We start from the raw sequence: 26,798 nt of genomic DNA, 5'->3' as shown, positions 1-26,798 counted from the left end.
AGGATGGGTGGGGGTTGCTGTTACGGATGGCCACAGATTGTAGTATGGGCATTGAAAGAACATTTGAGTCACATGACTTAGAGCAGGAAGTTAATGGACTGAGATCACTAGTGATAGAGAAAGGGGTAGGGATAATGGGTAGGGTAAGTGCTCTCCCAATGGAAGAGAAGTTCTATGAGACGAGGTTAAAGGTGTGAGGCAGTCTGTGCCACTTGCAAGACACAAATGAGTAGTACAACAATGAGAGCAGAAAATGAGGGCACAAGCCCGCCACAACAAGTACAAAATAACATTCCATTAAATACAAGGGCCTGGCAGAACATGAGCGTGAATGAACAGCATATCAAAATTATTGCCACTTTTCACCAGTGATTTTATGAAGCATTGGTGATATCTTTGACCAGCAGCAATAACTTAACTATCTAACATCTATATTTATAGTTGCAAGGGAGCATGTATGTAGAGGCATATGTTCCTGAAAGGTAATACATTTCTATTGCAACTTATCATAGAAATAATAGTGATATTCTAAAACAGAATCAGAGACAAGATTATGTCAGAGCATAAGTGCACATATTTGTGAGAGAACAAACTAGAGCATTATAAGGTATCCTGGATCCTTATAGGCTAATATGTGCTAGATAAACATTGGTTATATGACTACTTGGGTTGTGTATTGTGGGTGCTAGTGTGGGAATATATGACGATCATGATGGTGTCATACTAGTAGTGTGTTGAGGCCATATGTACAAACACTTTTTCCCATAGACACAGAATGGGTAAAAACCTTTGCTACATCTGGCCCTTGGTCTTGCATAGTTGTGTGTAGGCATATCAGATTTGTAAGGTAAGGCACAGTTTGTTAGAAGTGGTGAAAAAAATTAAATTCTAGAGCATTGGTGGACTCTGACACAATATTATAGCAAACTGAACATTGCATTCGCATATATAACATTGTAAGGAACAGTACAGGGTGCATAACTGACAGATCAAGTGAAAAATGTAAAGTTCTTTATCTGAGCTCTGACCACATAGGTATTGTTCCATATGGGTCTATGTAGTGTTGTCAAGGAACACACATAGGTCACTGAGGTCAGAGAATACATGAGTCTTTTCTTGATAAACAATCTTGAATTTGGCTTAGCCAATAAAGGACTGTTTTATCACTCTGTCTAGTAGTGGTCGTTTAATGGCTAGGAATCCTTTCCTCCTGATGACTGTGTCCCTGACGTAGATTGAGAAATTCTGATCTTTGTATCTTGTCAGAGAAGTGACATGGTCTTCTTCATGTGAGATAGGAGGAGTTCAGCATGCTGGAAGTGCACAGGTTGAAACATAGTGCACGTGGGGTGGACAGTTTTTTTTATTTGAATTATTGCATCCTGTGGTCATGTTCAATTTCAAAGTCTTTATTAAAAGTAATGCCAAGAGTCAACAGAATCCATGTGTCTAGAAAGGTGATCACAAAAGAGGCTTTGTCTTTAGATCCTTCCCGGAGACCAAAGATCCTGACATTCTCACTCCTGTTGCTGTCTACTAGTTCGGTTACATCATGTTTGAGATTAGTGATAGTGTAATCATTCTTGAGGAGGTGTTTCCATTGCGCATTTCAGTGTTGATCTTTGTGCTCTGGGCAATGTCATGGACATCATTTAACTTTTTGAGAATCGTTTCAAGGATGGATTGAATCTCATATTTCTCTTTATTGATAGAGTCAGGATTCAGAGCATCATTTTTTGTATATTTGAGACCAGTTTTGGTTTCTTTCTCTTTGGTTGACTTGTGGTCTACTGGGACTGCCATGTTTGTAGAGTGACCATGCCCAGGCTCACTGTACGGAGTGAAGGTTGTAGATGCAGATCTAGAGACTGAACTCACAAAGCTTAGGACTTAATCATCAGTAATCAGGGTTGTAGAGTAGTAGTAGGTCCATGATACATTTATCAGGAAGTATCCTGGGAGAGGGATCTTGATGGTGTTAGAGACCATTAGAGACTATTAGAGACTGTGCTAACCGTACTGGTAGGATTTCCATGGAATTTGCGTGTGCTTGCAGACTTTATATGCACACTATCCCTCATGTGAGTTCTAAGATGCTGTAGAGAGCTGAATTATGCAATGATTGTGATGGGAGGGTTGGGTGTTGCATCAATCAGTGGGCGGTTGTTGTCTGAACTCACCATTAAAGTACATCAGAGGGAGCTCCTGATTTTACAGCGGAGGCTTGGTGATGCTGATTAGAGCAGCTCTAGGTCAGGAGTAGTAGTAGATCAGCAGTAAGTAGTTCAGGTCACATGGCACCTCCTCAAGGCAGGGCCCTGTAACATGCAGCAAAGGATGCAGAGGCCGGTCTGCTTGAGCGCACATGCAGTGGAAGGTGAAAGGCTTACTACATAGGTCCCGCATTGTTGGTTGGTTTTGCTAACACGTCCTTTTATGATATTTTATTACACATCAGGACCCGTTTTAGGCCAATGAATCTTTTGACCCAGTTGAGAGACACTTTAGGACAAGATAGCTAATCAATGTCAATCAATACGTCTATAATGTCATCAATATTTATCATAACAATACATTTCACTTTAGTCAGTTCAACAAAGCATAGTTTCAGTCGTTTGTCTATTTGCATCAGTTTAGGTGAACACCTATCCTAACCACTGATTAGCATTAGCATGTTGGGCTTCATGCAAAACAATTTAGAACACCAATTTGGAAAACATTTAGCTAAGGTCTCTGTCAAAAGTAAGCAGTTGGTACCTAGAAAGGAAAAGCAAACAGACAAATTACAAATGCATTGTCATAATTACCCTCCAAAGATTAGGTCAGCGCAAAGGTTCATTTTCGTCTTCAGGACATCAGTCAAATCGCCATCAGTCAGAACTCAGCTCGGGGACAAAAGGGCACTTCCCTCATAAGGAGGTAAAGTGTAAATGGACAAACTAAGGGCAAGGATGATTTAATAAAATCTCATGTCACCAAACAGAGTGACAGAGTTTCTGGATAAAATCAATAGCATTCCCTAACCCGTCTAAATGACCTTTCTGTGACATGGGTTTTTATCCCTTTTTCGTAGTACATTCCCTCAAAATCCTATTGGACATTTGCTATACCCCACTATCTTTAACCTATCGTTTAACACATTAGGTAATCCTAATCTTCACCCCATATCGTTTTACAAGTTTTTGATTGGTCTTTGTAATTGACGTCTTCAGAGGTGACACGTCCGGTGTGACTTCATCCCTTGGCAATTCTTTGCACATCTTTTGGTCAGCAGTTCCATTGTCTTCCCTGGTTTGAATGACCTTGTACATTACATTAATCTACACTGTTTCAATATATTTTAACATTTATTCCATGGGCATAGAAAATATGCTTGAGAACGGATCTAACATGGTTACATTCATCTTCCAAGTCAAAGAAAAGAACAAACAGGGTCATGGCCTCTTGTGAGTCAGCACACTGGAAAATAGAAAAATACATTTAATATGAGAGCCAAGCAGCTAAGCTTCGGCTCCTGCTAACTTAAGGCCTATGAGGTTTTCAATACAGATTTAATAACGCAAATGTTAGTATAAGCTCATTTGAACGTAACAGAAACATTTTGGTCATCCTTATTAGCTTGCGTATACATTGGTGGCCACTCATCGTGGTCACAATTCAAGTGCACGTTTAAGCAAAATTGCTATTACTATAGTTTCTATGCGGCATCATCACATCTTAAGTCATAAACATTTCATGTTAATATAGATTATGTAAGCTACGCTCTCTCAGTTTTTTGTGGTCTCTGTGTTGCTAACTGGTCTTGGGGGAGAAGGGGAGCATTTGTGAGCAATCATTCGTAAACAATTGCAGGCATCTGCGAAGTTGACGTTGCTATTTAGCTGTGGCAATGGCTGATAGATGTGTGTTGAGGAGATCACCCCCTTGAAGCCCCAGAGTAATAGTTGACTTTATTATTGTCTTCTACATGGTGGCAGTGATGGGAATGGCGTCAATCAGAAGGAATATGCGTCATGTGGTGCCTCTTCAAGGTTGGTCTTTTTTTGCATGCAGAGAGTGCCACACCACATGCGCACTCATGAAATGGAGAGTAAAAGGCTCACCAATTTGGTCCAGTGATGTTGATAGGTCTCCTGTGGTCTCTACTCATGTTATATGCTCCTGAGGGTAGGTGGTGTGTTGGTGAGTAGTCAGTTGCTAGTAATCTCACTCTTAAATGAGGCAGATAGCACCATCTTAGTGGTGACGCCGGTCATCAGGTGTGTGTCGAGGAGATTAGCCCCTCAGGCCTCTGAAAGATGAATGTCTTTAAAATGAGTGCTCCTTAACATTGGGGGGTCTGATCCTTATCATAGATTGGCATATCGCTGTCCAGGGATGGGGAAAACTGTTTTTGAAGCAGGAGGCTCAACAGAGCTCAGAAAGAAGCCACCATCTTGCGCAGACAGTGGCCACTCCCCCCCATCAGACCCTAAGTCATAATTGTAATACTAATACTGGAAATGTTCTTTTTGATACAAAAGGTTCATTATCAAACTACAAATGATATTATATGTCAAAGGAAGACTGTGATATATAGTTCCCTCACTAAGTGATGCAGACAGTTGTGTACAGATGTAGCAATTCTTTACATCCATTCTCTCAAAATACCCATAAAGCAATTTATAATACTCATTTGAAGAAAGATCTCTCCTAGAACGGTCTACATTTAGGCCCTCATTCCGACCCTGGTGGTTTCAAACCGCCAGGGTGGAGGGCAGAGGAAGCACCGCCAACAGGGTGGCGGTGCTTCCCGGGCCATTCTGACTGCGGCGGTAAAGCCGCGGTCAGAAAAGGGGAACCAACGGTTTCCCGCCGGTTTTCCCCCGGGCCAGGGAATCCTCCATGGCGGCGCTGCTTGCAGCGCCGCCATGAGGATTCCAACCCCCTTCCCGCCAGCCTGTTCCTGGCGGTGTGAGGCTGTCGGGAACGGGTGTCGTGGGGCCCCTGGGGGTCCCTGCACTGCCCATGCCACTGGCATGGGCAGTGCAGGGGCCCCCTAACAGGGCCCCACAAAGATTTTCAGTGTCTGCTTTGCAGACACTGAAAATCGCGACGGGTGCCACTGCACCCGTCGCACCCCTGCAAATCCGCCGGCTCCATTCGGAGCCGGCTTCTTCTTTGCAGGGGCTTTCCCGCTGGGCCGGCGGGCCATATTTTGGAGATCGCCAGCCGGCCCAGCGGGAAAGTTGTAATGACCCCCGAGGTCATTTGGAGATTTCTGCCCGGCGGGCAGCGCCCGCCACCCGCCGGGGTCGGAATGACCCCCTTAATCTCTTCTCATCTGATGAATGTATTCCATTGTCAGTAGGGGTTGAGGATTCAACCAACTTGTGAATCTAATGTTTTCTAGTCTAGAAGGTGTACTCCTGCAAATATGTACCCACGTTTACTACTCTTGAGTTCTCTAATTTCAGACTGCTTAATAAAAGGCAGCAACAATAATAGCAATAGTCTGTAGGAAAGTACCCTCTTTTTGGCATGGTTACCCCCATTTTCTGCCTGATGTAAGTGTGTTTGACTGTGTTCACTGGGATCCTGCCAACCAGGACCCCAGTGATTATGCTCTCTCTCCTCTAAATGTTGTCACTGCATACTGGTAGCACAGTATTGCACCAAACATTGGCATACTGGTGCCCCCTTATAGGTCCCTAGTATATGGTACCTAGGTACCCAGGGCATTGGGATTCTAGGGGATCCCTATAGGCTGCAGCATTTCTTTTGCCACCTATAGGGACCCCATGCACAGGCTTCTGCAGAACTGCCATTGCTGCCTGCATGAAAAGGTGCATTGCACCATTTCACTGCCTTTTACACTTCACCAGGTCACTTATAAGTCACCCCTGTAGCAGGCCCTCCAGCCCTGATGGCAGGGTGCAGAGTACCTGTGTGTGAGGACACCCCTGCACTAGCAGAGGTGCCCCTACGACCTCCAGGACCATTTTCCCAGACTTCAAGAGTGGGAGGATGCCATTTTACATGTGTATTGGACATAAGTCACCACCTATGTTCAGCTACATAATGGTAACTCCAAACAGAGGCATGTTTGGTGTCAAACATGTTGGAATCATATCCCAATGCTTTTGCAAGCATTGGTTGTATGATTCCATGCACTCGGGGGGCTCCTTAGAGGACCCCCATTTTTGCCATTCTACTGTTCTGCGGTTTTCCAGGCAGCCCCAGCTGCTGCCACCTCTCAGACAGGTTTCTTCCCTCATGTTGCTTGAGCATCTCAAGCCCAGGAAGGCAGAACAAAGGATTTCCTGTGGGAGAGGGGTGTTACACCCTCTCCCTTTGGAAATAAGTGTTACAGGCTTGGGCGGGATATCCTCCCTAAACCTCTGGAAATGCTTTGAAGGGCACAGATGGTGCCCTCCTTGCATAATCCAGTTTACACTGGTTCAGGGACCCCCTAGTTTCTGCTCTAGTGCGAAACTGGCCAAAGGAAAGAGGGGTGACCACTCCCCTGTCCATCACCACCCCAGGGGTGGTGCTCAGAGCTCCTCCAGAGGGTCCCTAGGTTTTTCCATCTTGGATTCCAAGTTGGCAGGGCACTCTGGGAGCATCTAAGTGGCCAGTGTCAGCAGGTGACATCAGAGCCCTCCCCCATAGGTGCTTACCTGTTTATCTGACCAATCCCCCTTTCAGGACAATTTAGGGTCTCTCTCTTGGGTGGTTCTTTAGATTCAGATTGCAAGACTCTAGCAGGAATCATCTGCATCCTTTACTTCATATTCTTACCAAAGAAACTGCTTCTGGACCCTCCAGGAACTCTACAAACTGCAACAAAGAAGCAAAGATGACTTCTGCAACATTGTATCTTCAGCTCCTCCCAGCAACTGCAACTGTTTCCCGGTCGTGCATCCTCCCAGGACTGCCTGTCTTCAGCCTGGTTCTGAGGAATGTAGGAATCTCCCTTGGAGTGAAGCTGTCACTCCCCTGCTTTAGCAGGCACCCCTCTGCAGTAATGACCTGTGGTGTGGTACCCTCTCCTGATAAAGTGCTTGGATCCAGAAACACGGGTGGTGGACTGAAGTGGTCCCGGCAGTCCTAATGTCCAACTGTCCAACTTTGGTGGAGGCAAGAGCTTACCTCCCCATGCAAAACAGTAACCTGGCATCCTTCCACAAAGTTCTTCATGCACCAGCTCCAACCCCCAGCACTCCTTCCTGCAACGCACAGCTTCCCGAGTGGTTTTCAGACAGCGTGGGATCCCTTTGTGTAGTGCTGCATGGACCTCCTTTTGCACCTTCTTTGTCCCCATGCTGTGGGACTCCCGTGCATGCTGCTTGGTCTTCTGAGGGCTCTCTGAGTTGCTGAGAGCCCCCTCTGACTCTTCCACGTGGGTAGAGTCCACCAGGCCCCTACTGGTCCCGGGCAGCTCCATTTTCTGCTAACTGTGAGCTTTGCATGTGCCAAGGTTTGTTAGCAGAATCCAGTGACGCAAACCAAACTGCAAGCATCCATACGGTGTGGGACATCTTCTGCACCAACCAGGAACCCGCATCCATCTTCTTGGGTGCAGTACTGACTGTTGTTCTTCACCGGTGGTTCTTCTTTTACACCTTCATCAGGGTTAGCAGGGGCTCCTGTTCTCCCTGGAGTCTTCAGTGCTTCTTGGACTTGCTCCCCTTCTTCTACAGGTCTTCAGGTCCAGGAATCCATTGATGGTGTCTTGCAGTCTCTTCTGGTTTTTGCATAATGTTCTTTCTCGTGTTCTTGTGTGTTCTATGAAAGTTACTGTGATTTACCCCTGCTTTCCTGGGCTCTGGGGTGGGTTCTATTACTTACCTTTGGTGTTTTCTAATACTCCCAGCGCCCCTCTACACACTACACTTGCCTAGGTGGAAAACAACTTTTGTGTTCTACTTTCTTAGTATATGGTTTGTGTTCCCCCAGGCACATTTCTAGCTATTGTGATTTTCACTATTTGCACTGTTTTCTAACTGTTTTTACAGCTATTTCTGCATACCAGTGTATATAATTTGTGTATTACTTATCTCCTAAGGGAGTATAGTCTCTATGGTATTTTTGGCATTTGTGTCACCAAAATATAGTACCTTTATTTTTGTAACGCTGAGTATTTTCTTTCACATGTGTGAGTACTGTGTGACTACAGTGATATTGCATGAGCTCTGCATGTCTCCTAGTTAGGCCTTGGCTGCTCATCCACAGTCCCCCTAGAGAACCTGGCTTCTAGACACTGTCTATATTTCACTAATAAGTGATAACTGGACCTGGTATAAGGTGTACGTACCTTAGGTACACACTACATACCATGCCAGCCTCCTACATAGTCTCTTCCAAAATTTTCGATTTGAGCAAAGCAAGAGCAAGCAATTGTCTTTTTTCAACAAGGTTCAAATGTTAATTGTAATATCTTAGTTAGTCTTCCTTAAACTACTCTGTGTTATTCTAAATTACAACCCTACAATGAATTCTGCAACTCTGACCTAGATATATTCTTAATTCCTTACAGAGTCTATCAAATGTCTCAGATAAATGTGCAGTTCAAACTCACAAATGACCACATCCAGGATACAATTTCTAAGGACTTTATTTAGATCTTGACAGTATTACCGCCAATCTGCTGCAGCTGCCAAGTAGACAGTGTTCCATTCACCATATTTAGATGTATTGCAGCTCAGCCGCTGATCGCCACAATGTAGCAGTCAGGCTGGCAGGTTCATTGTACAATGGCAGGAGCTATGGAAGAGTGGTGGGTCACACACACATACACAGACACTGTACCTTAGCCATATGTGTCTCCCTGCACTACACACTACACAATACACCATCAACACACGGTTATCCAGTGCCATTCCACCACAATCCAACACATTACATGCCAGAAACACACATTGCCATGCATCCATGACACAACATGCACACACTATTGACACTAAACCCAGACACAACACAATCACAACAACCAACACAACTAAACACTCATCTACACAACTCCACACATCACAGCAATGACTATCACACAACAATCACACTCAACTGAATGTTATACACAGCAAATCAACACACAAGCAAACATACACAACATCAGACCCAAATGCAAGTGGCACACAATCAGATAACCACATCACCCACTCCAGCTCCCTTCACCTCAACAAGCTAATCTAATCACACACACACACACACATACACACACACACGTACTGACTCACATGTCCAACTGGAAGCACAGCATCATAAGTACAGGTCCCCTTGCCATGTGCGCACATGGATATAGTTGACAAGTGTGAATGTTATGTGATTGTGGTTCCAACATTCATTTGCCAATGAATACTGACACCAAAATGTAATCTGTGTATGTGTGTGATATGTGCCCTGTACCAGTGTGTCCCCATCCATGCCAGACACACTTGTGTCCCTGACATATGCATTTTATAATAATTAAAAAAATTACTCTGATATGTATATGACTGCAGTGATCCCGAGCTCATGTGCAGCGACCACACAACATAGACTGCCAATATAGATTCCCAACCTTCAAGTCTGATGACGGGGGTGAGTGGTGGTTGTGCTTTCTCAGTGGGCCAGTGCCAGCAGTGATAGAAAGTCTTGCTGAGTCATGTCCGGTCGAGAACGGAAGTGGAATCAGGAAAAAAGGCAGGTTTTTACCTCATTTGCACCCAATTCGCCAACTCAGGTGTGGAGGTGGCACCACCACAGTTGGCTTGCCAGTAAGGTACATCCAAATCTGCTTGGTGTGAATGGGGGTTGGAGCCAATTTTTCTACGGCACCATCAAAAGTTGTTGGGAAGTTCTGGCAGAGTCAGCAGGACTCCAGCGGGTTATCTGCTATGGGACCACTAACATCTAAATTGGGTGGGTGGACCACCTAGTAGGCGGATGGGTTTTCAGTCAAAAAATTGACGGCGAGTCCGTTATTGCCAAATTCTAAAGCAGGCCCTAAGCCTTTCAAGCGGAAATGCAATCTCAAAGTTCAGTTCTGCTACCAGAAGTATCTTAAGAAGGTTCAACTGGATACAAACTGTTAAGACAAAAGATTCAAATTTTCTCTCCCAGTCATTTGTAGCAGAATATATCAATTCAGGTGCAGCATACCTCCAACAGGGTACTTTTGCGCTCATTAATCTATGGAATACTGGCCTTTCATTATTACCGTCACTTTGACCAGACTCTTCAGTGTCCTCTAGAATAACTTGCACATCAGGTACAGTCTGTTCGCTTGGCCACTGGTCTCCAGAAACAAGTCATTATGCTACAGCATTAGGTCAGTCATCAGCATCTGAGTTTTGCACAGTCAATCTTCTGTACCAATTGCAACTGTTGACTCACTCAGACCTCTCTCAGACCATACACATGCTGTTTCAGTCACTTGATCATCCCCAACAGCTAACCTGCTCCCTCCATCTCACTGTAACTGACCCTTCAGGGACATGTGCTGTTCCATCAAGGGGACAGGGAACTTTACCAGTATGTGCTGCATGTATCCAACAGGGGAGATCACCACACTTCACTGCTGTTATGGTTACTAGAATGACGTGGTAAGGCCCTTTTCACCGAGGCTCCAAGCATGAATCCAAATGGGCTTCCTCACAATTAGCCAGTTGCCTGGACATATGTCATGGCACTGCTCCTATTGTAAATGTATTGCAGCTTCTCCAACCTAATGAGACACGAAACAAACCACATAAGCCAGTCCCTTGCAGTATACCATGTCATCTATAATGTTTAGAAGCGCATTTGCAGGCGCAGCTGATAATCTCATGGCACGGCTCATAACAATTTCATGGGGCAACAGTCCTGTCTTCCTGTCTGGAGTACTGCGAAGGCTCATTAACACAAGCAGCAAAGCATCAGGGCATTTCAAAGAAGTGGAAGCACAAACTTTAGTCAATCAGAACTTCATCATTCCATTTACTTGCTCCACAAGACCAGAAGCCTCTGTCCTGTAACTGTAATGCTGTCTTTGCTCAACTTGCAATGCTGCACACAGTAACTTTAGAATCTCACTATTGAAGTGTGTACCTCGGTCAGACTCAAGAGATGTCAGGAACCTAAATTGTGGCATGAGCCCTCTTAACAACAGCTTTACAACTGTGAGACTGCCATTTCTCCTGGTATGCTTGAACCCAACAAGAGAAAATGCATGCAACAGCCAAGACATACCTCAGTCCATTGCATACATTCAGCTCTATGAAATCTAACTACATTCTGTTGAAAGGTCCTCCTGATCTTCCTATGAGAGTTTGTGTAGCTGCAGTTCATTTGCCTACATTTATCTGTTGACATGTAACAGACTTAGGGTTACGCCTTGTCTGCCGAAACAACCTCACTATGGCATCCTGTCCTAAAAGACCTGGACCATGGTAATGTCTTACCATAGGTGATAACAAACTATTGGGTATCACAACTCTCGCATCACTTAAAACCCAAATATTGTCCTCATCTCTTTTGACACAACTTGCTCTGATCCAACCGTGCTGTTCTTCTGACACATCTTCCTGCAACCTTTTGACTTCTTACTATGTATCTGAAGCAGTTAACAAGAGATTATAATGTGTCTCATCGGGGGCCTCATTGAAATACTCCCCATTAAATGCACAAGAGTTCAAACACAGTATCTGCCTATTTCATACCCATTTTGATTGACAGTGGTTACATGGTCACTTCCCTTGAGGTGTGCTGAACACTTGACAACCACAATCTGGGCCGGCAATTGTAATGCTCTTATTAAGTTATAGACTTTTTCATTGTTTCTTTTGGTGAACAAGAAGAGGTCATAAACCCTCTCTGGGACCACAACTGTATGAAATTATGAACAACACCAAAGCCATACTTCAGCTAACCTGAAACACAGCATGCTCATGTAAGGACAATCGATTCTGCCACTTGTGCGGTAAAGACTCATTGTAGCCAGGAAGCTTCTGCCACTTCTGAGACTGTACAGACTGCATATGTAGCTCTCAGATTCCCTTCATGGTCTCTCAAGAAGGAGGCGTCAACAAACATTACACGATATAAGTCGGAAAGTGGCATATCTTGTATGTCAGGTCTTGGCGTGGTGCGTAGCTCAGAAATATCGAGACAATCATGTTCAATTTCATCATCGCCATCAATCTCATTTATAGGTAAAGGAAGTAAGGTGGCAAGGTTAAAGGTCATGCAGTCGCTCAAAGTAACATTAGGAGCATTTAAGATGCTCTGCTTGTATCTGGTCAATCTGCTGTTCCTCAAGTGCTGTGTTTTTGTGCTGGTTAACAAATTTCTACTGAATGAGAAACAAAATCATCGAAATGATGACCCAAAACAATGCATTTGCACTGTTCAATGCTGACACGAACAGCAGCAACATCTTTAAGACAGCCGGGTAATGCTGAAGCCACTGGGGCAAGTGTGGCTGAAAAATACACAACAGGTCTATGTGTGTTTCCAAGTAACTGAGTCAGCACTGATGGAGTACATCCATCCCTCTCACTGCTGTATAAGGTAAAATATTTTTTGTCATCAGGCATTCCCAGAGCAGGGACAGAACAGAGATTTTCTCTCATCTCTGTCAAAGCATGTATACAGATGTCATCCAATGATACCAGATCATACACATCTTTGTGTATCAGCCTCTATAAAAGGCTTGGCCAAAAGGGAATAGTTTGGAATCCACAGATGTCAGTAGCCAACCATTCTCCAAAACATCCTACCTTCTTTCTAAGCTAATTTATTTTTAGAATTTTTGAGATTCTTTCTTGTGGCACCTTCATAGCACCTTTCTCAAAGTGATATCCAAAATAAAATACTTCTTTCTTATGGTACTGCAATTTGGTTGGGGAAACTTTATGTCCATTCACAGCTAAATGGTTCAAGAGGCAAATTGTGTCTCTTCTGTAAGCGTCTCGGGTATTTGGCGCCACTAACAGGCAATCAATGTACTGTATCACGGCTGAATTAAAGGGCATCTCCAAGGATTCCAGATCACTTCTGGATTCGGTACTACAGGACAACAATGAACTTCAATTTCATAGATTTTTCTAAAATCCTGGACTATGGGGTATTTTCCCTTGGGCTTCCCCAGTCCCATAATGGGAGGGTTACATGGAATTCCGATTACTTCTTTAAGTATTCCCTGTTCAATTATGGAGTCAATTACTGGAGTAATCCCTGCAATTGTTTCAGGTGTCATGTTGTATTGCGAGATTCGCTGGTGTTCAGCATTTGACTTTAGAGTTATCTTGACAGGTTCAACACCTTAGATGAGACCTGTCTCTTTCCCTGAATAGTGCCAAACGTCAGGCAAGATATATCTCCCACATCTGTGGGTAAATCATCAGGCATCAACATTGGGTCAAATGAGACACCTAGGGTTTTATTCACAGGTTTAAATGACACATCTTCAACATGGGTCTGTACTTCAATGCCTCTTGAAGTGCAATAGATAGAACAGTTTAACTTGCACAACAAGTCACATCAAGCAAACTCACAAATTGGTGAGCATCTTCTAAAGACCCAATTTTTACAGGCATAGCTTTTGTTACTGGGCTTGTCAATTGTTGGTTTGCAACTCCTACAACTTGGATCTTCTTTCCTGGGTGGGGGGGCAGGTTGTAAACCTCTGCTGTTCTCACAGTAGAGTGGGTAGCACCATTGTCAACCAAAAATGACACAGGGTGGCCATTGAATTTTCCATCAACATATGGACCACTCTGGTCTACCTCCAAGTACTCATTCGCCCTCCCTTTTCAGGCCCCATCATGGGACTGATCTGAAAGGTATTCCTCATCCATTAGGATCAAGGGGTACTGATTTTCACTAGGATTCGTGTTTGCATTTGGGGCTTGATTTTGATTGGGTTGAGGAACATTGGATTGTTTTTGGGGCATTAGGGCTTGGGGAACCTGCATTTGGATACATTAATATTCTGCAGTCTCTACATGTGCTGTGACTGAACCTGATTGTTTCCCTGTATTTGTACAAATCCATCATTCTGCATCTGATTATTATTCAGATTAAGGGGGCATTCCCTCTTCCAATGGCCTAATTTGCAGCACATGTGACATGGATTAATCTTCTTCAAAGTCATTACATTAACACCTGTACTCAGGTTAATTGGAACACCTCATCCTCTACCTTGCTGCAAAAAACTATTACTACCTTGCATGATCTGAGTTCTCTGCTGATACACTCCCTGCTGACCAGCAACATTTCCTACAAATTGCAGATTCTGATTCCTCTGTGCAGCCTTCAGTTGCACTATGATCAATTTCTCCTTTACTTTTTCAGTTTCAAATCCAATTCTCCACTGCAATATTTTGCATCCCATCAATTGGTCTGTTTTGCAAACAAATCAAATGCTGCTGAATCATATTATTTGCTTCTGGTTTTAAACCCTGTACAACCTTGAATACAAAATATCCAATGTTTTTCACGTTGTATTCAAATCTTCCCACAAAACTTTAGAAAGCTTCACCAACATTTCAACCCATCTGTACCATTCCACAGGCTTCGCTATAAATTTTGGGAAATCATTTGTGAAAGACAGAATGTCACCTCTACTCGAGGAACTTCTATCATGGGAAGCATTTGTACATCTCCCTCACTCTTATCTCCTCCAGCCAGAGGCAGATCTATTCTTTCTGCTGTTTTTTCTTCTTTACCCATTGTCCTTCCCATCTCTCTAATTCACTCCATTTTCAAATGCAGCCAATTAATTGTCAGATTCGTAATTGAATTCCTGGAGCTCTCATGTCCACAATACATTGGTCACTGAAACCTAAGCAATAACTTTTCTGTACGACTTTCGACTTTTCCAAATCCACATCAAATTTCTGGGCTAAGTCAGCGAATCTCTCATATGCTTCCCCTGCGCATCTTGTAAAGTCTTTGCACATGAACTGTAATTCGTCATGTCTGTAGGTGTCTAATTGGGCTGTGTCAGGAGTTCCTAGTATTATCTCATTCAATTCCAACTTTATTTTGGGTACATCTAGTGTTCTTTCTCTCTCTGGGGCATGAAATCTTCCTGTACTATGTCCTGAGAGTCCTGCTTTGTCTTTAGCTGCTAAGACCTTGAGCCAATCATCTATTTTTTTTAGCACTATAGCCTTGTATTTCCATTAGAGTATGAATCAATATCTCCCCTCCTGAAAAGTTTGAATTTTCATGATCTATGTTATTTGCAACAAACGTTTCTGCTTCTGACGTATTAAAAGGTAGTCTCCTATTTGGGGCACTACAGCCAATATTTGGAGCAGGGTTTGATCTGGGCATGAAAAACGGCAGAGATCCCTGAGGAAATCTGCATCAGGTGTAAATCCTGTCTGACTTATCATCAGATTTGGCCCTGACTTGTGTGTAGGGTTTATCTGTCTCTGGCCTGAAGGAAGTCTCCTTATTGTTGAATTTCATGAACTGTCATTGCTTTGGATATTTCTTGGTAAAGGAACAGTTGGAGCTTCAAATGCATGTGCATTATTGCCTGTCATACTGGCGCCATATAAAAGGAACTACAGATCCTATTGTTACTAGCACAGTAAGTGCATTTTGGGTAGTCAAAATATTTGTTTTTTTGCGGAACAGCCATATCTAAGCTCTGTCCTTTCTGGTTAACATTTTGATCTACTGATGCAGTAGGTATGTAAAAATTCTAATTTCTCGTTGTCTCAATTGCCTCTCCAGTCTGAATAATGTTGTATGGTCATTGATGATTTAACAGTAATTGATTTATCCTCTGAATCACTCATGAATTTCAACCCTATTCTCAGTGTCCTTTGTCTCTTCTTTCTTTTTCTTCACTTTTGATTTAACCTTTCACTTCTTCTTTACTAGACAAAGCAGGATATGATCTAATTCCTTCAGTTATGTCTGTTCTCCAATCTTTCTATTGATTATTCAGTCTAGCATTCGTGCAAGTCCTCATTTCTTTCTTAACTCTTCCCTCATATTTTTCTTTCTATCATTGATGGGGTAAGTTCTCCCAAGCATTTAGTGCTTTGAATTGTACAGGTCTAGGAGGCAGTTTCATCCCATATAAAAAATTCACCTCACATTCTTAATAGTTCTCAAATGACGTGTTCTGTGGTGTGGAAATGTTAAGGCACCCTTGTTCTCAGTAACCTTGAGCCATTGGTCAAGCCAAAGGCATGCATAAAGACCTACTTTCAACATTACATAATGACCTGGTGTACCTACTGGTGGAGACTGCACTCCCTCTCTAACTGGAATAAATGCATCACCTTTGATTAAACTTTTTCATCCTTTAAAGAACTACATTTTTCAGTCAAATTACAATAATGGACAGTTAACTTTTTATTTGCAATCAGGAAGTAATTTGTCACTCACATCTTCTGTTTGGCTTGCACAACCAATACTGGTGTGATTCTCTGTGACATAGTCGCCCAATACCAGCGCGGCTTCACCTTAACAAACCTATAGCAGTGCAGCACAATGTGACGTTAATCTCACTCCTTTCAGCAGCTCATCCTCCTTTAAAATTTCTCTCATGTCACTCTCTCACTCAAACCTAAACACAAAATAATGTCAGAGTTTTTCAACAACAACTTTGTCTGCTCTACTAAAGTTTTGAGGTAGTCAATCACTTTAGAAGTGGCTTGGAGCTACACTTTGTGACCAACGTTTACACTGTGAATGAAACTCGGCCAGCGAATCTCCCTCAGAATGATACAGTTCCTCCATGTGCATTCGATATTCACTAACACCAACCTCTCACAATCACACAAAAGAAAGTCCCTAACTTACAATACTGTTGACAATGTCTTATGATCAGGACCTCTTACCCTGAAGACAAAAGCAACAACAACCAAGTGCCTTCTACACTTATATGGTATCCCTGGATCTCAGGCCATGACAGACCTGTTAACCAATTCAACTTCTTAGCAGTAAGCACCACATTCATATAACAACTTCAAATATCTGCAAAAAACTTCACAATCAGCCCACTTCACAGCAATGTTCAGCATGGCAATGCAAAGCAGAACCCTATTAATAGTCACACATCTGTTGCAAAGGTACAATGCTGGAACTCCATTAATCCTCAGAATGAGCCATCAGGTCAGAATGTGGGCTGGGTGTGGGCAGTTTCATTATGGGATACACTAATTCCCTATTACTGTCTCCCTCCCTGTGGAAAGAGCTAAATTCTAACTTCATCCCTGTGAACAGAACTATTCTCCACTACCAGCTTTGGTGAAGCATTTTCTGTATGCCATTTTCGAGGTTGATGGATCTTGGCATGCGTGCCGGGGGTCAACAGTCAATTAAACAAAACATCAATCAGCAATTAATTTACAGTATAAACCTTTTAGATAGACAATGAAAACTCAAACAGTAAATAAAGTTAAAGGGCTTTATTACAAGTAATAATCAAGTTAATGTAAAAAATTCTTAATAACAAGCTGTAAAGATACAAAATCACCATAGGGTGACCAAAGTGGCAGAAAAGGTTAAGTCGGATTAGCATAAGGCACATCAAACATTGAATAATCTCATTACAGATGTTCAACAGAAGAATTTGGTGTTCTGAAAATAAGCGCTGGCCCAGTCTTTTACACATTAGTGCAAATTAAAGTCATCTAACTAAATAAGCTATGGACAAACAGGAAACTCCTAACTGGACTTAAAGAATGAGTATGTCGCAATCTACAGGACATAAGGGCAAAGGGTAAAAAGCAAATATGGAGCACAAATAATTTGGAAAAAGGACATCTGGGGGAAAAGAAAGAAGACAAAAATTTAAGTAAAAAGGGAATGTGTCAGCATTTCAGAAGCTCAGTCAGGAGTCTTCTCAAAGGGTCAGGTGAAAGTCTAGGTTGCTCTTAGCAAGAATTTGGAAAATGCAGGGCAAGGGAAAAGAGGTGTATACCTTTCCAAGTCCAAGGTAATCTGCCTTACTCCTGCTGAAATCGATTAATGAAAGTCCTAGTTAATACAGTGATTAGTCCAGCTGGAGACACCCATTAATCAGGCTATCTTGTCATTGAGTCTCCTCACATCGTACGACAAACTTGAAACATTCTTCTGCGTTCCCAAGACCATCCTGGGAAAGTAGTTGTCCTTGGTCTCCTGTACAACGTTTGCAACATGCATGAATGGTCACAGTCTTTACATTCTTGGTCTATCCATGCACCTTCTCCAAGGTTATTTTTTCAGGCTCTCTGTAAGTAAGCCAGTAGTGCATCTATTCCTAAACTAACATTTCATGTGAAAACACCTTCAATAAAATACCATGTTAGCAGAAATGGAAAACAGTTTCTCATGTTAGGAGAACTGAGGCTTAGTAACACTAATATTTAATAAAGGCACATTTAGTTTCACATTATGATTCACAGCACTAATTCCGATATTAATATAAATGTTGAGCATCCTCTATAATTTCAATTCATTTTTCGCTTGATATGAGTGAATCAAACTGTTAATACATGCAAGGGACTATGATGGAGATCTACATTAGTAATACTTGTCAACAATATTAGCACACATGCATTATGAAAATAATCATTGATTTAAAGGTAAACACTCTTAAATAATCTGAAGATGGTTATAAAATCATAGTCAATGGTTACATTTCAATTAATATGGTTATTCCACACACTACATTTCCTTCTAACTCTATAGTGAATGTACCTCATTATTTATTTTGAGAGCACCACTTTACATTAATTTGTTGTTAGTTCACACATTATTATATTTTGGTTATGGTCACATATAGTTCAACAACATTAGTACACATGCATTATGAAAATAATCATTGCTTTAAAGGTAAGCAAGAACTCTTAAATAATGTGAAGATGGTTATAAAATCATAACCAATGGTTACATTTCAATTAATATGGTTATACTACACACTACATTGCCTCCTATCTCTATAGTGAATGTACCTCATTAGTTATTTTGAGTGCACCACTTTACATTAATTTGTTGTTAGTTCACACATTACATTTTGGTTATGGTCACATATAGATCAACTCTGTGACAGCTAACTCTCCGCTGCACCAGCAGCATAATACCACAGTATGTTGTTGCAATATATGGCATAAGATATGTGTGTGGTTCAATCTGTCACGCACTCACCTGGTTCCAACTGCAGAGACGATTCTGGACCTCCAATCCCAGCTGAGCCAGCTTAGTGAAACAAATGACAACTGTCTGGTTCCAAGAAATGGAACTGTTCGGCTGTCTTGTGCACTAGCTACATTGATCAGGATTCAAACTTGAACACAACTTCAAGCTCTAGAAGCTTCTCCCAAAATACTGGATATAACTTGTCACGAAACACAGCGCCAAGCTTTCAGTTTGGGTACAATAGAGTTCAGAAACCTCCGAAATTAAAGAGTCCAGAGCACTGGGCCTCATGGGGGTTCATGCCCAAACAATGTCCAATATCTGAAGACATGCTCACGCCATCAAAGGAATTTGTTTTTGGATTATTTTCTAACCTATAAATTAGTGCGTACTAATCTGAGTGGAATGTGCTTAGCCATGACAGTACTTGAACTGGAATCCGAAGATGACAGGTGACTCGGTACAAGAAACCCAAGAGGAGATGCAATGGTAGCTCATGAAGGAAGGCACTGGAAGCATCCCAGAGGCCTGGATCATGGGGGCATCAAGAAGGCTTGGAAGCCTAGAGTGCTGGAAGTTCTGAACAGCTCAGGAGGTAGGTGCAGGGATGTTGCTTGTGCAGGACTGGAATGAGACCAAGCGCCAATGCAGGGCCAGAGGAGTTATTTATATTGGAAGGAAAGAGTGTTCCAGAAAGGTATGTGTCCCCCATGAAAGCGTAGAATATTTAAATGAACCTGGGGAAGATTGCGTATAACATACATTAGATATGAGGTCTTGCAGGTGGCAGGTGCACATGGTAATTGGCAAGAATAAACAAGTACATCAGAATCCCATGCGCATGATGGTATAATTCAGTGGTAAACAGTGGATAACTTAACTTGCCCTAAAGGACACATGATAATCTTCCTGGGAGGAGGGCGATGGAGTGCCCGAGACAGGAAGACACCACAAGGGAAGGATGCCTTGGAGTTCTCGTTACAGAGATGCGCCACCAGGAAAGGGTGACGTGAGCCCGATGAGTAAACCCTACAGCATATAGGGCACAAGATGGAGTTGTGACAATCTAACTCACCTAGTTTAGGTTTCTTAGCAAATCCCATCAGCTCAGAGGAAGTAGGTGGTTGTAACATCAATAAAAGGCATCACTCTTCTTTTAGTTGATGCATTTTCAAATTTATTACGACACTTGTAAAGATGACCTGATCCACCTTTTCCATCACAGAAACTTACGCCTCTAACCCTGTACACATTCTACCCTGGAACCAACCCAGCATTCAGGAATAACACATAATCAATTAGTTACTAAACACTACACCACCTCCCTCACCTTACAACATAATGTACAATTTACATTTAATACCCAGAAAAATACATGATGAAATATAACAAAACTCAACAATAAGTGTAGTATTACTTATGTACCTACTCTACTTAGTTTCATCATAAACTTAGGCATTCATAAACTCATGTTACTGCTTTACATAGTCTTGTTGTGTTTTTTTACACGTTGAGGCCTACAAACCCCGATGAGTTCATTTTTCTGTGTACCCTCACTCAACCACCACTAATCAGACAATGGTGTATATTTAGCTACTCTATTTAAATTCAAAATCCTATGGTCACTCACCTTTATAGCATTTCTATAAACCTTGATTACTTTGAAAGGTTGAATAAGTTTAGAGAGGCCTGCATTCTTGAAGATATTATTTTCACCCAGTCCCCTACATGCACCACTGTATCCCTGACCGATTTCCTCATGTCATACAACTTTTTTCTTTGCACCATTTTCTCCCTTTCTTTTTCCCTCCAATTTTTGTCTCCCTAACTTGATTGTCCACTATCATTCGCTTTTCTGACACCCACAAATGCATTACTTTTGTGTTTAGCCTCCTTCCTTTTAATAGCTGAAAGGGAGATACCCCAGTTGATGAATGTCGTGTGAAATGATATTCCCGTACTTTTTTCTTTATGGCTGTTTTCTAGTTGCTTCCTTAGGTTAGAGGTTGTTAAAAATGTTCCTTCAAAACTTTAATAAACCTTTCCACAACACTATTACTCTCAGGATGATAGAGTATAGCTTTCTTATGTTTCACATCTCTTTCTTACAGAATTTCCTCTACTACCCCTGATGTGAACTGCATTTCATTATCTGAAAGCAAAGATGCTGGAAAACCTTCTTTCTCAAATGAATCTTCCAAGAATTCAAAAGTTACCTTTGATTCCACAGATTCAACCATCTTGACTTCAGGCCAGCATGAAAACATATCCAAACACACCAAAACATATTGATCATAGGAATTAACTCTCACAGGTCCCAAAACATCTATAGCAATGTCAGACCAGGGATCCTTTGTTTGTTATCTCACTACCATAAGCGGTGTTCTGCATTTCAACATTTTATCACCGGATGAGTATTCCACACAGTTTCTCACCATTCTTTCAGTAGTTATGTCCATTGCAGGCAACTAGCATTCTTTCCTCACCCTTTCTTTAGTTTTGAGTATACGCATGTGACTTGCATGAGCATGATCAAATAACTTCCCACGCGCATTAGTTGGCAGGACTAATTTACTACCTCTCATGAGCAGACCATCAACAACTGATAATTCATCTTTGATCTCTCACACTATCTGGTAAAAATCATAATTATCACTTTTTGCAAGATATTATCACTCATTAAATTATCTCTCCAAACTTTCTCAGGAACTATTCCTTACAATATCAAACACACATTATCTTCTTCCAAGTCTTCACTACCAAACCTATCTCCTTCATCTGATTCTTCATTTTCCACATCACCCATTCTCGATAAACAATCTGCCAAAATGTTATCAACACCTGGTAAATATGAAACCTCAAACTAAACTCTTGTAGTGCCACTAACCACTTACGCATTCTGTGAAAGACCAAATCTATTCCCTTGTTGCTGAAAACCTCTCTAAGAGGTTTGTGATCTGTCTTAACCATAAACTTCTTTCCCCACAGGAATTCTCGTAGCTTCTGTACAGCCCAGAATACGGCAAGGGCCTCTTTCTCTACTACCGAGTAAGTACGTTCTGTTCCCTTCAACATGTGAGAAATGAATAAGACAGTCTACTCTATACCACCTTTCATCTGTATAAGAACTGCTCTTCATCCTTTCGAGCTCACATCTGTCAATATCCATGACTAATCTATGGGATCAAAACTTCCAAGATTAGTGGCTGTTTTTAAACACTGTTTTATCAGAATAAACTCTTCATTACATTTTGCAGTCCACAAAATTATTTCCCTTTCTGCAATAATTTTCTCATACATTATATTTTCTCAGCTAAATTAGGAATACATTTATTGTAAAATTCTGTCATAGCAAAAAGTTTCTTTAGTTCTTCCATGTTGTGTGTGTGTGTGTCTGATTGTGTGTATGAATGTGTTGTTTATGTGGTTGTATGCGTGTAAATGCGTGTAAGAATGATGAAGTGAGTGCGTGTCTGCATATCAGTGTGATAGTTGTAAGAATGTGTGTGAGCATGTCTGGATGTATGCATGTATGAATGTGTGTATGCCAGTGTGAGTAATTGGATGTATGCGTGGTGCCTGTCTGCAGGTGTGTACATGTATGTGGGGTGGGGAGTCTGTGTGAGGATCGGAGGATGTGGGGGGGTGTGAGGATTGGAGGGTGTGGGGGGTGAGGATCAGAGAAGTGGGGGCATGTCTGTGATGATCAGAGGGGGTGTGTTTGGACGGAGGGAGGGTAGGGGGTGTCAGGTGGGTGTTCAGGGGTAGGGGAGTGTGACGGATCACTGTTTCGGCAGGCTGATCCGTCGGGCCGAGAACAAACTATCTCTGCCTCTCCCGACCTGGAAGAGCATGAACTCTCGGCCAATCCCGTTGCTCTTCTGGGTGCAGAAGGGCAGGCGGCGCAAGCTTTCTGCCGGGATAAAAGGGAGGACCCGGGTATGGACGGCGGCGACGGAGAAGAAAGCGGGAAGAAGGAGCCGAGGAGCGTCACTGGCGGTGATCAAGACGTCCTGAAGACGGGCGACAGAAGAACAACAGGAAGAGTTGCCCGTCTAATCCGAGGTGCGGGAGTCGCCCTGCGGAAGTCCCGGCCACGCTTTAAGGAAAGCGTGGCCAGCACAGGTGCGTGGGATACTCTAAGGGGAGGGAAGGGAATAGTGAAAGGGAGTGGGGGCAGCACGCAAAACACCTAAAGAAAACCCGAGAGAAAAGTCAGTAAGGACTTTTGATGTAGTGCACGTTTGCATAATTATTATTATTTTTTTTTTTTTTTGCCTTCACATATACTGGGGTTGGATACGGTGAGAGACACAAAACCCAGGGGAGGGGACCTCAGTTCCTGATAAGTTATCTATATTACCAGGAAACCCAGCAGATTAAGGGGTCAGGGAAGCGAGGCAGGAAACTGGAGGGGCGCGCGACATTCAGAGAAGTCAGGAAATAAAACAGCCCTAGTGTAAGCCTATAGAAGGAAAGGCAAGGAGAGGGTGTGAAGGAAGGGAAAACTCAGAAAGCTAAAGAAAGGAAAACCCAAGCGAAGCAACCCACAAACAAGCAACAAGAAAACAGAGAAGAGAAAGAGGAGATCAGCAGAACAGGGCACAAGAAAGGAGAAGAAGGGACAGACAGAGATCCAGAAAAGACAGAGAAGGACAAAAGAACAGGAAGAGAAGAGAGAAGAACGATAGGAAAGAAATAGGAGCCTTGTCACATATCAGAAACACTTACCTGTGTTTTTCTCCTTCTGGTTTCTCCATGCGCCTCCTGGGAGCCCTGTAACGAGACAATGGAGAGAAGATTAAAGAAACATTCAAGCACCATGTGGATGATCTGAACTGCATGAGACTTAAATAGACAACCAAATAAAAATCCTTTAGCACCACTGCCGCTGACTACTTGTCCTCATTGCGCCAACCTGTCACAAGTGATGTCAGAAGTGGGATTTAAGACATCGCCGCAATGGAAGAAAAACACACCCTTGCAGACATGATAGCTCAGCTGGCAGAAGGACAAAGACACCTCCAGTTAGTATGGGAACAGCAATTAAAAGAGGCCAAAGAGGAAAGAGAAGCCCTGCAGACAGCCCTGAAAAGCCAAGCCACCATCATGGCAAATAACCAACTGGTCCTCATTGCGCCAACCTGTCACAGGGAGTCACCTACCGGTAATAGGGCTTACCACCACGAAAACCATGGTGGTAGGCAGGATCATAATGCCGCCAGTGGTACAATGCCGGTCGCTGGGCTGGAGATACACATCTCCAGCCTGGCTGCTCATACCGCCATGGCGGTATGAGTGGATAAGTGGAGGGTTGGCTGCAGCCAACCCGCCAATCCAATAATGTGGCGGTAGTACCGCCAGCTTGTTGGCGGTCATACCACCACATTTACACTCACCGCCGGGGTCATAATGACCCCCTTAGTGATGAAGCATGTGAGAAAGACGTGCTTAGAACCCCGTTGGCGTGGGCCCTACCAAGTGATCTTGATTAGAACAACTGTTGTGAAGTGTGGAGATCTCTCCAAATGGACTCACGCTTCCCATACAGTGAATGCCCCCTTGATGTGACAGCATCTGTTCCGAAGGTGAGCACTTGATCGTTTCTGAGGGGGTCTCGAGCAAGCCACAATTGAAGCTTAAGCTCAAGCAAATTAATCTTGTCCTGAGGTGGTGAATGAGTTAAATTCAGAATCAGACCCTAATGAAGGACCTAGAGCTGGAGAAAAGTGAGTGGAAGTTGGAGACTGATAGCCCAGAAGGTAAGAAAGAGAAAAATAGATTTTGCCTAAAGAGTGTGCCACAGACAATTTCTGATGTTAGCAATGGGGTTTCTAATTGGAAGTCAGTTTCCACCCTGTCCAAGTAGGCACCCTCATTCTAGCCCAGGTAAGCGAGTCACACTGCTAAAATAACCCCTGCCTACCCCTTTGGTAGCTTGACCCAAGCAGTCAGGCTTATCTCAGAGGCAATTTGTTAAGTATTTGTGCCCACACACTCAGTAACACATTGAAAACACTGCAAATGGACCCAACACCAGTTTAGAAAAAAATAGCCAATATTCATCTAAGTAACAGGACCAAAATTACAAGAATCCAATATACACGACCAAAGATACTATTTTTCAAAGATTAAACTTCAGAACAGTGCTTTTAAAAACAATAGCTCCAACTAAGGCTAGCACAACATCGTTGACGGAGTTATTCCCAGCAGTCCAATGCCACTCACAAGGGAGTGTAGCACCGGTCATGGAGTTGCACAGACCCCAGGATCAGTACCTTTTAAAACAATGAAACAAAGAAGTTACACAGCGTCGGGGAGGTGTGGCTCGCTGGAGCGGGTGTGGCTTTGGTTTCTTACTGCGAGGCAGCGAAGGTGAGGAGTCAATTGCTTACTGTTGCAGGGGTTGTGATGCAGTGTCAGTGGCGAGGTGTCCATTCCTTATGATCAGGCAGGGGTTGATGAATCAAGACACAATGGGGTGACCTGTTGGGGTTGCAGTCACACCACGGGGCCACAGGCACTGCAGTTATGTCGGGTGTCATGACGTCAGAGACACGACACTCGGGACTCATGACGTCGCAGGACTTCAGATGTGCTACAGCGGCTTCAGGCCAGCGGAATCAGTCATGGTCATTGCACTTCAGCAGGGACCTGGGCTTCGAGTGCAGGCAGCGGTGTGGAGTGGGGCAGCGGCACCGGTTCTGGAGTCATCTGTAGTCGATGTGCCTGGTTCTTCTTGGTATTAGTCCAGATTTCCTTTCCCTTCCAAGGGCCTAGGAACTGGCGTGGGCACAACCTGGTGAGTAAGGGTCCTCAGGGAGCAGCAAGGGAACCCAGGGACTGGCAGGTGAAGTCTATGAATTCCCTGGGACTTCTTAACAGGAGACAAGCAGGATAAGCAGCAACGTCTAGTCTTTGTCCTCTCCAAGCAGAAGCAGCAAATGCTGGACAACACAGCAAAGCACACACAGCAAAGGTGCGGTACTCCTCTTCACAGCTCTTCAGCTCTTCTCCTTGGCACAGTCTCCTCTTAATCCAGAAGTGTGCTGAAGTTGTGGGGTCAGCAGCTCAATATTTATACTTATTTCTGCCTTTCAAGTAGGCACAAGACCCTGCCTTTTTAGCCCTGATCACAGACACACTCTAGGGGGTCAGAGACTGCACTGTGTACGGATAGGCATGGCCCTATTCTGGTGCAAGTCTCCACTCCTCCCACCGCTCCAGCTCAGCAAGACCCATCTGTCTATGTAGGGCACATCTCAGCTTCCTTTGTGTTTTCTGTATAGAGTGAATTCACAAACAACCCAACTGTCACCCTGACCCAGACGCGTATTCCAGCAGACAGGCAGAGGCACATAATGGTTAAGAAAGAAAATGACCACTTTCTAAAAGTGGCATTTTCAAGCTTACAATCTGAAAACCAACTTCAGCAAAAGATCTATTTTTTTAAATTGTGAGTTCTCAGACCCCAAACTCCAAATCTCTATCTGCTCCCAACGGGAGATTACATTTATATTTCAAGGCAATCCCCATGTTAACCTATGAGAGAGATAGGTCTTGCAATAGTGAAAATTGAATTTGACAGTATTTCACTATCGGGACATGTAAAACATACCAGTGCATGTCCTACCTTTTAAATACACTGCGACATGCCCATGGGGCTACTTTGGGCCTACCTTAGGGATGCCTTACATGTAATAAAC

This window comes from Pleurodeles waltl, chromosome 5 (assembly GCF_031143425.1).
Source record: "Pleurodeles waltl isolate 20211129_DDA chromosome 5, aPleWal1.hap1.20221129, whole genome shotgun sequence".
NCBI classification, from domain to species: Eukaryota; Metazoa; Chordata; class Amphibia; order Caudata; family Salamandridae; genus Pleurodeles; species Pleurodeles waltl.
This window is presented reverse-complemented; position numbering follows the sequence as displayed.